Source organism: Lactuca sativa, chromosome 3, assembly GCF_002870075.4.
Source record: "Lactuca sativa cultivar Salinas chromosome 3, Lsat_Salinas_v11, whole genome shotgun sequence".
NCBI lineage: Eukaryota > Viridiplantae > Streptophyta > Magnoliopsida > Asterales > Asteraceae > Lactuca > Lactuca sativa.
The window spans coordinates 70,797,725-70,810,244 of NC_056625.2; positions in this window are offsets into that span (position 1 = coordinate 70,797,725).

Here is a 12,520-nt window from a genome sequence, read left to right on the forward strand (position 1 = left end):
TAAGGACACGCGTATCTGATAAGATCAGAGTTGACAGCGGCTTTGAAAAGCTACGATTGCAGATCAGGATCTGAAGTCATACGCAGAATAGTTATTAGACTTATCCAAGTGGGAGACTGTTGGATTAGTGTCTAAGTCCATAACTATTTTGGTATGTACTTGACCCGATGGTGTATGGTCCTTTTGGGTTGCCTTCACCAAAGCAACTTGATAGGATGAATTATGGAGAGAAAGGATTAAATATGATTTATTAATATATTATGAGAATAATATATTAAAGGAGAAATCATATTGTTTAATTAATATTAGTCAATAATTAATTGGTAATTAGTTTTGTGACTAAAAGAGATTAATTAAACTTAAGGGACTGGAATTGTAATTATAAGATAATTGCAACTTGGGCCATGGATTGTCTTGAATCAAGGGGTGGACGAATTCTAATGGGAAACCCATAAGGAAATCGTCCAAGGGCTTGATTAAATGAGTCCATGGGTTGCTTAGGGCTTAAGCAACCAAATTAGGGTTTCCTTGTTAGATAACCCTAATTGCCTCACTATATATAGATCCCTTAAGGACCAAAAACGTGGCTAAGATTCTTGCTAGGGTTTCACACGAGTTTTGGCAGCCTCTAACCTCTCTCCTCTTCATCCTCTTGCTTATGGAGTTTGTGAGCCATTAGAGGAGTGACACTTGTGACTCTAAGCCTTCCAAAGTCAATTCAAGGAGGAATTGGGATTGTTATTACTACATAACAATCAAGGTAACATCTTAAACCTATTTATATGTTAATATCGATTTCCATATGCTAGAATTAGGGTTTATAGTCTTGGATAACTTGCATGTACAATAGAGAAACCTAGATCCAAGCATTAGGGTTTGTATGAGCACATAGGATGTCTTATGACCAAAACCCATCAGTTTTGACATGAAAAATTCCAAATAGAGCACGTTCTTTTTCCTTGCAGTTTTATAATCAAATTTCGATTATAAAAAGGGGGAGAAGTTTTATATGGAAATTCGAACTTGAATTTTTCATATTACACGGATTTGAAGACCGAAGTGATCTTGAAGTTTTGAAGCTTACGAGATGATGCAATTGGAAGTTCAAAAGTGATGTATTCGAAATGGGTTTGCTTTTATTGAAGATTTTTGGGGTGTGTTTTTATGCACAACTTTTGGGTGATTATTTGGAGTTAATCATTCGTTGTTGCTCGGTTTGTATGGTCTCACATCCTAGAGCCCAAATTGAAGAATCATGGAAGAATTGAAGATTGAAGTTCGTTTTGACATGTGTCACCTTTGAGGCTCGAACCGCGTAGTTGCTCGACTTTGGAAGAATTGAAGTGGGTCATTCATTCCTAACTTTGAGGGGGAGAATGTTGGGGTGCAAAGTTATTCATGATTGGCTTTGTAAATGTTTGACTTTTGTAAAACCTACTTGCATGTGGAGTATTTTCCTTTTGACACATGTGTTAGTGAGAGTGAGAGAGAGACATGTAAACACCTTTATATAAGGTGGGTTTGTCCACTTGTAGAGGTGTGTTGAGAGATGTAAAAGTGAGTGTGTAAGTGTGTGTTATTTATGTAGTCTAGATCTAGATCCTTTTTGTGTAACACCATATACAATCAATACATTTCTTGAACACCCAAATCACCATGTTCATTGTGCAAACTTTAATTCCGCATGCCAAACCATGTTCTTTTGTCACTACAATGATGGTCCGATAGAAATGGTTCAGAGACACGTCATCAAAGGATAAGGTTACTGTTCATAGTCAACTCTTCGGATCCTTCGAGTTCCTATAATTGTCATTTTTTTGTCTTATAAATTTCACATGTTTGCAACAAATTTTTTTTATTTTAGAAAAATCAAAAATACCAAAAAGATTTTTTTTGTTTAAAAAAAATCAAAAACAACAAAAATATTTTTGTTCTTTCTTTCTTTCTTTTTGTTGTTTGGTGCAAATTTTCATGCTAAATCAATTGGAGTAATGCTTGCAGTACTAGGGTCATATATTTTCTCTCACACTTTGAACTAGATAAGATGTCCCTAGAAGCATGCTGCAGCATGTTGACTAAAGCCTCGAATTGACTTAATGTTCGAAAACCTTAATGAAATTTTCATACGAAGATTTCTTCCCAATTAGACTTACATTCGGGGAACTACGTTCCAGGATTTAACGAAACATTTGTTTCTGTACCTTCATTCGAAACTCCAAATCATATTCATTTCTTATGAGTGGCCTTGATCAAACATTCGAAACCCACGATGTTTGTTACCCAACAGGATCCAGCATACAATTTTTTTTCTTGAATATGATTTCAGTGTGAGTTTTATCAGAAATTCCATGTTACTTAAAAGTTTTTCAAAGCAAACTTATCACTAACTACACTGGTCAAACAAGTAATTTCTGTTACAATTACTCACCTTATGTTTAGGTTGATATGTAATGAAATTCATTAAACCACCTCAAAATCCTTTTTAAAGAAGCCCTTCGATACTTCTTTACAAGTATTCGGTTGTAATTCACGGGAACATACACAAGCTGTTGATTATCTTTCTTGATAATTAACGAAGCAATCTTTGCCCGGGGTTTTAACTGCCTTCGTGTCAAATTAAATTTTTGTCATCACTGAATATCCAAATTTTTATTAAATTGGTTCTCATCTTTATTCTTTGACACACTGCACACACGAAATCCTTGAGGTTCTGAGTAACACCAACTCATGCTGATAATTTCAAGAATCTGGAAAATGACTTTACTTTGAAACCCTAAAGTAAAAGAGCCTTACCTCCATCCAAAGGGTTCCGAAGGTTACTATTCTATTAGGGCAAACAATCCAGCCTGTTTGAGGGGACTGTTTGAATTCTGTGCCGGTTTTGAGGAGACGTGACAGTTACTTTATAACGCATGGTTACTTTTTCATCATCATGACGCGGTTTTCTCGGTGACACGTCACATATCATTAAATGCTTATCCCGTTTTGATTTCAAAATTCAGAGTTACATATAAATGTTGATTCAAGGGTTCATTATCAGTTTACGCTTTCATATTCCCAAATTTACTCTGATAAACATCCAACTCTCAAACCCTAACAATGGCGACTGCTAATCCGGATGCAAATTTATCTCACACCACCGATGATGTAACCTCATTGCCAATAATGAAGATTCAGGGTACAAATTACCAAGTTGAAGCAAATGTCTCTCTTTATCCTGAAGAACTTAAGATGCTCGTCGTTGCTCTGCAAAGCTCTGTATTGTCTAAAGCCATGTTCAATTCATTCTCTATTCCTCTTACATGGCTGTCTCAAGCTTGTTCAACTGCTACTTATTCGAAAGCCTTGGATGCAATTACTTTCAGTCTAGTGACTGATAAAAAGGTTAGACTATCAAAGAAGCTTTTCTGTCAGATTCTCGACATTCCTCATTCTCCGCCATATGTTACTTTTACATTCCCACAAATTGTTCATATGTTCAATGAAATGGGACATCAACCCCAATTGTCCAAGATAAGTGATTTCAAGAAGTCGGGTCTTCCAAGTGTTTGGAATTTTTTGTTTGGTATTTTCCTAAGATGTTTAACTGGAAGAACCGTTGGGTTAGACAAGGGGAGAATAGAGGTTTATGCTATGGTCGCAGGATTATATTATGATCTTCAAGTTAATTACTCTACTCAGTTATGGAAAGAGTTCTTGAAGAGAATTGAAAATACGAATGCTCTTCATGTCATTTCGTGTGCTCGATACTGGAGCTTGATTCTACAATATTTCTATGAGAAGGAGGGGATTCTAGTTCCTTCAGATGAAGAAAAATTTGTGTTTCATGTTTATAGTTGTCCGAAGGATGCAACTGATGATACTGACGAATTTCCAGTTTTTGCTCGCATTCCTGATGCCATGCTGAAAAGAGTTGATCCCACCAACATAGTTCGAATCACTTACTTACAAACCATCGATACTTCTGTTGAAACCGGGGTTCTTTTGGGTAGAGAAGAAGAGACGAAGACTAAACGTTTGAAGAAGGTTGCTGTTGAATCTTTTGAGAAATCTGTCAAAGAATCTAAATCAACAAAGAGTCCGAAAAAGTTACCAATTACAGAAGCCGAGCCAATCCAACCCGAAGTTGTTGTTGTTGATACCCCATCCACTCAAAAGGAAATCATTCCATCGAAGACTTGTGTTTTTCAAAGAATCAAGATGAATTCAAAACATAAGAGTCGATCACCTCTAACAAATGTTGTTCACAAACCACAAGTTTCGCATTAAGGAGTTATCTTTCGTGAGATTCTTGCACCTGCTTCACCATCTTCTAAAAAGAGAAGGGCAACTGATATGGCCAAACACATATCAAAGAAGAAGAAGAAGAAGAGTAGGGTGATTATTTCATCAGAATCTACTGCTGATGAAAATGAAACAATTCCAGAAACACCAGAAGCTGATCTTCAGAAAGATCCTTCTCATATTGCATCAACTGATGTAATACCACCTGAAGTTTCGGTTGCCAAGATAGTTTATGTGGAGGCACAAACTTCTAACATTTTTGTAAACATATATCCTATGGATGCAAATGTCACAATGGGTGAGGATGCTTCGCACACTAGAGACAAAGGTAAACCTTCGGATGTTACCCTAGATAATATTGTTTCTTTACCTCCACAACTCACACCTGTCATTCTGACTACATCCACAACTGATTCTCCTACCTTTGAAAACATCATCAAACAACCAATTACATCTATTTTTTCTTCACAATTCACCGATCCACCTACCACCACTTCAACAATTCAAGATTCTTCTTTCATGGAAACTGAACATGAGTCTGAAGGTTTTAGAGGGACGTTTGAAAATTTGGAGTTTGATGAAGAAGAAACTAAATTCCCAGATCACATGTAATGACCATGAAGCAGTTCAAGATATTGAATACGAAGCTCAATTCAATTCTTCAATCTCAGGCTGATCTTGGAGGAGGAAATTCAGTGACCAGTCTAGAAGTGGATGGTCTGTTAAAGTTGCTTGAAGGAAGGATTACTTCAAAGGTTTCGGGAATGATAAAAGATCATGAGTCTCGTCTCCTGGAGAAAATTGATATATGTGATCAAAACAATGAGATGAGGGTAAATTCTCATAAATCTACTTTTGAAGGTGACTTGAAAGAATTGAAAACGGTGGCAAAGGAACATCATGTCTTATTTGTTCAAGATGTGAAGAAAGTGCAAGAAGATGTGAATTTTAAACTCCAAGAGCTTCGCGATGATATGGAAAAAGAGATTGAAGTGGTCCGCACAGAATTTGCATCTCTAAATAAGAAGGTGGATATCATCTGTGATGCAGTTACCAAATTTGCCAAGTTGTACGAAGGTCTGAGTCCTCAAATTGCTCAACTTTCTACAACAGAGAACAAGAATTTTTTGGAAGTGTTTACATTGTTAAAGGAACTCAAATCCTTGTCCTCAAAACCAGATTCGACTTCTCCGTTATATTCCGAAGATCTTATCAAGAAGTTTTCTCAATTCGAAGCCTTACTTCTTCAACAATTAGCTCCGCTTTTACGTATATCCATCCTTCTTCCCACAACGTATGCCCCACCTGCTAGTACAGGGGTGCAAGGGGGAGAAAGGAAAAGCGAAGGATCAAAGGCTGGAGGCGAAGATGCGAAAGTGGTGGGAAAGGTGTTTCCTTCAAAGTTCCCAATAACAAAGCCAGTGATAGCAACTGCTGGTCCTATTTCTTTGACAATGGTAACAATTGTGCCAATCACAAAACCAATTTCGAAAGGAATTGTGATTGGTAAATCTGCTGATATTGGTGGGAGTGATTCGAAGGCAAAAGATGTGATTGAAGAATCAGCTTCGAAGGCAAGGGGAAAGTCAATTCTTATAGAAAAAACTAAAGAAGAGAAGAAGGTAGAGGCTGAGGTGGAAGTGGAAAAGATGAGGTTGATTCAAAGTATAATGACTCAAAGGGCTAGTGATCCTCCTGGCATGAACAAGGATGATCCATCAAAGCACTACAATTATGAGGCAATTGAAGCCAAGGTTGCATTTAATCACATGTATTCGTTTGAAAAGAAGCCGAAACAAATTTACATTGTCACGAATACGGATGCAAGCCTGTTGGAATTTCTAATTAACGAAATGATGTTCATCATGCCTCAGTTTAAAGCAGAAAGCAAGTTCAAGGAAAAGGATGAAGGAACTCAAATGAAAATCAGGTTTCATGCGGTTCTTGCGAAGCCTACTGAAGATGTATGGTCATTGACGAAGATAAAGAAGGTCATAAGCATAAACAAGGATTTCGAAAACACAGTCCAAAACATGAAGTATGTGGTGACCAGGGCAAATGGAAATGTGTGCAAGTTTAAAATTGCTGACTTTTCTTTAATGAACTTGTATGATCTTATACAAGTTGCATTACTGCTGAAGGAAAGGTCATTTTCATATCTTCAGAACACAGATCCTGATGAATACAAGCTGGGAGTTACTCACATCAAGATTTTTACTGAAAATTATTATGAATGCTTAGCATTAACAGATGTAGAGTTGGCTACAGCTAAAGGACTGGAAATTACAGCACCCATGGCTCATTCGAAGACACAAGCAGATTTATAGAAATATGTTGATGGTGAAATCTGTTTGAAGCCTTTTGGTTTAGTCTTCTCTGGGAAGGACAAGTCAGGGAAATCTAAACGGTTTTGATTCCAAGCAAGTGAGGTCGAAAGGTATTCAACTTCGCAATATACGAGCTTGATTGTTCATATGAATCATTGCAAGAAGAATAATGAAAAACATAAAAAGGAATTGAAGAAAAATATTTCATGGTACACTGAGATACGAAGAGTTATGTTGTACTCCATTCAACTGCTTACGAACTGAAGTCTTCAACTCTGTTTACAAAGGGGGAGAATGTAAGGGTAGTTTGGTTGTAATGAGTCGAAGCCTACTGTGTACTCTTCGTATGGCCTGTAATATATTTTACTAGGGCTCTTTAGATTCGAAGCTTAAGTGTTTTAGCCTTAGTATATTTTTTGTATGATTTATGTATCCTATAAATATGATCGTTTGCTAGAGTTAGATAAGATGAACAACATTGTCTATTCTCTCTGTAAAAACTCTTAAAGCATAATTGAGCTGAAGTGAAAATCTTATTTATATCGTGTGTTCAATTACTAATTGATTCATAAACATTTACTCTGATTCATTTCATACTCGATTCTTTGTTCCATCAATAGGGATCTTCAGGAACTGCATGACAGAATTGCCTGATATATGATGCCTTATTTCCTATAGAGTTTTCTTGTTGATTATTGTATGACTCTTTAGGTGTGAACTAACTACTAACTGAATATGTGAAGTCACATGCTACATGTGTTACATAATTTTAGGGTAAAGGATTTGGTCCGGCCGCACGACTCTTTTCTGAGTCCAACTGTGGTAGGGTTAAATCTTTGAATATAAGATTATTTAAGTTATGTTGCATGTGATGGTATTTATGTAGTATTTAATTGGCACCAATGAGGTCGTTTGGCAATTGATGGTAGGGTGAGGTATGGAACGTAGGATAGCCTAGGGGGTTCGTAGTACTCGTGATGTGCTTTTAGCAAGTGTTGGGAGTATCATAATGGATGATTTATGTGGGGTCAGCCGATCAGTCGAGGAATGTCTAGCCTTTCTCTAGGAAGTGTTGTTTGGGTGGTTGTGATGATCCTCTAAGACAAATACGGGTAGGTGTGGAAGGTAGTATGGACCCATACTACTAGAATCATAGGACACGTACGTGTAGCAGGGAAGTCACAACCCCTAGGGTTTTGTTGGGTGTTGGTTCCCACGGCATGATATGTGTTTATCTGATATCTCCCTAGTTTATTTTTAGTATGGTGGTTCCGAGGCGATTTGAGTCGAGATCCAGATCAGGAGCCTGTAGACAGCTGGCCAAGATGGGCTAGAATTAACTGAGAATCAGGTCAGGGAGATCAATCAGGAGGATGTTGTTTCTATTTTCCGGGAGCAGATACCGGAGCTGTTTCGGTCTATCAAGACCGCTATGATGGAGTTCTTTAATGATCGATATGTTGCACTTTCTGAGGCTGCTGTTGTTGCTGTTGCAGCCACCACAGCCGTTGCTACTGCAGAGATTGTTACTGGGAGGGCTTTTAGTACCAGGACTTCGACAATACGAAGCCCCTAGTATTTGACGGGGTTCATGATCCGATCATAACTATGAGGTGGCTGTCTGACGTTGAGGGATGTTTCTTTACATGCTCTTGCCCAACTGACCAGAAGGTCAAGTGCGCTCTAAACCTTCTTCGATCCGGAGCGAAATATTGGTTGAGGTTGGTTACTAGTTCATACACCCCAGAGCAGCGAGCTGTAGATTCTTGGGAGCAATTCTTCGATATGTTTCGCTCAATATATGTTCCATTGGTAGAACGAGAGAGGCTGGATCAGGAGTACTTAGATTTGAAGCAGGGGACTGAGTCAATGACAAAGATCACCAACATGTTTACGGAGAGAGCCATGTTTTTCCATGAGTTTGCTATTTCTAAGCAAGCTTAGATGACTCGGTTCTTGAGCATACTCAACGCAAATATTCATCAGTTTGTGTCTACGCAGCGCTATGGTTCACTGGTGGATTTGTAGGAGGCCGCTAGGCGGCGGGAGATCGAGATGGAGCTCCAAACAAGGGAGCAGAGGAAGGCCCTAATGCAGTCGTAGCCAACACCAAAGTAGTTCAAGGACATTGATGTTAGATTTGGGGGTCAGAGAGGCCACACTTGTGGAAAGTGCGGCAAGGTTCATGATGGTGCTTGCCGATTTTCTTCTGGATGTCACAATGTGGAAGGCGGGGCCACATTGCAAGGGACTACCTTCAGCAGGCTTTAGTACCTAGTATTAGGATTTGCTATCATTGTGATCAGGCGGGCCATGTGAAGGCCAGCTGTCACTTGCTTGCTTGTAAGCTGGCGCAGGCTCCATCGCTTACTACTCTGAGGATCACTGATGGGAGCCAGGGCAGGGTGGAGCCCCCGAGAGCTGGAGGTCGCGCTTTTCATCTCACGACAAAGGAGGCCAGGACGGCACAAGACATTGTAACCGGTATGTTTCTATTTATTATTATGTTGGTTTTATTTTATGGTATGCTCATGTTTACACTACTAATAGGTATGTTCTTAATGAACTATTTGCCTGCTCTTGTGTTATTTGACTCGAGCATGATTCGCTCCTTTATGTATCGATCTTTTAGTATGGATTTTGTTATGCTCCTTAGTGAGTTGGAGTGTTCGTTGTAGGTTTCTATCGCCAAAAAACATGGGGTTTCTGCATCCAAAGTGTATCAGGGTTGTGTATTGGAGATCTTTGGGGTTCCTTAACCGATTGATATGATTCTGATTCCTAATGGGGATGTATGCTTGATAGTGGGTGTGGACTGGCTGAGCAGGTTTGGTGCCATGACCGATTGCGAGGGCCAATGAGTGGTGGTTCGAATCCCAAGTGGGGGATAACTGGTTATCTCTAGAGAAGGCACCAGGATTGGTTCAGGGTTTTGTTCAACAACCAAGGCTCAACAGTATATTCAGCATGGGTGTACATGTTATCTGTATTATGTGGTTGATACTCGGGTTGGGGAGCAGACTTTAGTTTCATAGGTACTAATTGTCAGGGAGGTTACCGATGTATTTCCATATGAGTCACCCGGTGTGCATCCCAAGAGATAGGTTGAGTTTAGGATTGATCTTGTGCCATGTGCGTCTCTGATTGCTAAGGCACCGTACCGCTTGGCGCTGCCTGAGATGTAGGAGTTGTTAGGCAAGCAGTTCATCAGACCGAGCAGTTCGCCGTGGGGAGCATCAATACTGTTTGTCAAGAAGAATTACGGTTCATACCGGATGTGCATTGGTTATCGGGAGTTGAACAAGTTAATGGTTTAGAAATGTTACCCCCTTCCACAGATTGATGACCTCTTTGATCAGTTGTAGGGTGAATCTTGGTTCTCCAAGATCGATCTGAGGTCCGGGTATCATCAGGTGAGAGTGAGAGAGGAGGACATGGAGAAGACTGAGTTTTGGACTCGTTATGGGCATTATGAGTTCATGGTGATGCAATTTGGGCTCACCAATGCGCCTGCCGTGTTTTATGGATTTGATGAAACAGGTGTGCATGCCGATGCTCGACCGATCTGTTATGGTGTTTATAAATGATATATTCCAAGACCAGAGAACAACATGAGGAGCAACTTTGAGAGCTTTTGGGAGTATTGATGAGGGATTGTCTTTATGACGAGTTCTCGAAGTGTGAGTTTTGGTTAGGAGAGGTCCAGTTCCTGGGGCATCTCGTTAACCAAGATGGGATTTTGGTCGGTCCAGCCAAGATCGAGGCAGTGATGCAGTAGGAGGTTCCAAAATCTCCCTTAGAGATAAGGAGTTTCTTGTGTTTGGTGGAATACTATCGAAGATTTATTCAAAACTTCTCCAAGATAGATGTACCCCTCACTCGTCTGACGAGGAAGGGAGTGGATTTCCGATGGGGCCCTGAGTAGCATGAGACGCGATATCCTACTCATGACCTGGGGTTGGGGGCAGTGATGTGTGCCCTCAAGATTCGGAGACATTATCTTTATGGGGTCCATTTTACTATTTATATGGATCGCAAGAGTTTGAGATATCTTATGGACCAACCGAACATGAACATGAGGCAGCACAGGTGGCTGGATGTGGTCAATGATTATGACTACGAGATCCTTTACCATCCAGGTAAAGAGAATGTGGTAGTGGATGCTTTGAGTCGCAAGTTGGTTGGGTCTTCTGTTGGGAAGATGTGTATGAGGATATTCACTGATTCTCTACTTTTAGGTTGATCAAAGAGGCTCAAGTAGAGGGAGTTCGAAAGGAGAACTAGAAACAAGAGAGGATCAGGGGCGAGATCGATAGGTTTGTCACCAACAGTCAGGGTTGTTGACCCGTTGAAGGTGGGTTTGGGCTCAAGTTTCAGGTGGGATTAGGTAGATAGTGTTGGAGGAGGCTCATAAGTCTCACTTTTCTATTCAACCGGGAGCCACCAAGATGTATCGGGATTTGAGATTGAGCTACTGGTTGCCATGTATGAAGAGGGAGATAGTCTTGTATTTTGAGAGGTGCTTGACCTCTAGGATGGTCAAGGCCGAGCATCAGAGACCGCATGGCAAGCTGCAGCCTTTGTAGGTTCCAATGTGGAAGTGGGAACATATCACCATGGATTTTATCACTAAGGTGCCGAAAATGGAAAAGGGTTTCGATGCTATATGGGTAATCGTGGATCGATTGACCAAGAGGGCCCACTTTTTGGCCATCCGAGAGAACTCTTCGGCCGAAAAGTTAGCCGATGTGTATGTCTGGGAGATCGTTGATCATTATGGGGCTCTTGTTTCCATTGTTTCATACTGAGATGTTTGGTTTACTTCCGGGTTCTGGCAGAAGTTCCACGAGGAATTGGGCATGAGGTTACATTTCAACACTGCTTATCATCCGCAGACCGATGTTCAGAGTGAGTGGACCATCCAGACCCTCGAGGCTATTTTGTGGGCCTATGTCATTGATTTTGGTGGGAGTTAGAATTCCTACCTACCTCTTGCAAAGTTCTCCTTCAACAACAATTATCACTCCAGCATTGGTGCCCTATCTTTTGAGCTCTTGTATGGTCGAAGATGTCGTACCCTGGTATGTTGGCGCGAGGTTGGTCATAGGTTTATGGGAAGGACCAAAGTAGTCCTTCAGACCATGAGCTTATTTAGCAGATCAGGCAGAGACTGTAGATCGCTCAGAGTCGGCAGAAGAGCTAGACCGATGATCGTCGATTAGATTTGGAGTTTCAGGTCATCGATATGGTACTCTTAAAGGTATCACCCAAGAAGGATATGATACACTTCAGGAAGAGGGTGAAATTAGGTCCACGGTATATTAGACCTTTCCATGTGATCGCCAGGGTAGGCAGAGTGTCTTCTCGTTGTATTTTCCTAGCAAGCTCAGTCAGACCCACAACACTTTCCATGTCTCTCAATTGCGAAAGTGTGTGTTGGAAAGTGAGACAATGACTCCTTTGGATGATAATCAGGTCGATGAGTGCCTGAATTATATTGAGAAACCGGTGGCTATTTTGGAAAGAAAGATGAAGGTCATGCGCAACAAGGAGATACCTTTGGTAAAGGTTTAGTGGCAGCATCAAAGAGGCTCCGAGTGGACCTGGGAGCCGGATGCTGAGATGAGGTAGCATTACCCTGAGTTATTTGTTACAATAGACTTTAAGGACGAAGTCTAAGTTAAGTGGTGGAGAATTGTGACATTGTGTTTTGAATTACTTTCATCTTTGACCCTTATATTGATATTTATTGCATTTTGGTCCTTGTAATGTAAGACTTGTGGATGGGAGGGGGCTGGTTGTGCCACTTTTGGATTTTTGGGGAGGATCCACGTATTCTAGGCGTACGCTTTGTTTACGCAGGGCATACGCAGTGAAGTCCCAAACCCTAATCTTTAGGGTTTCAACCA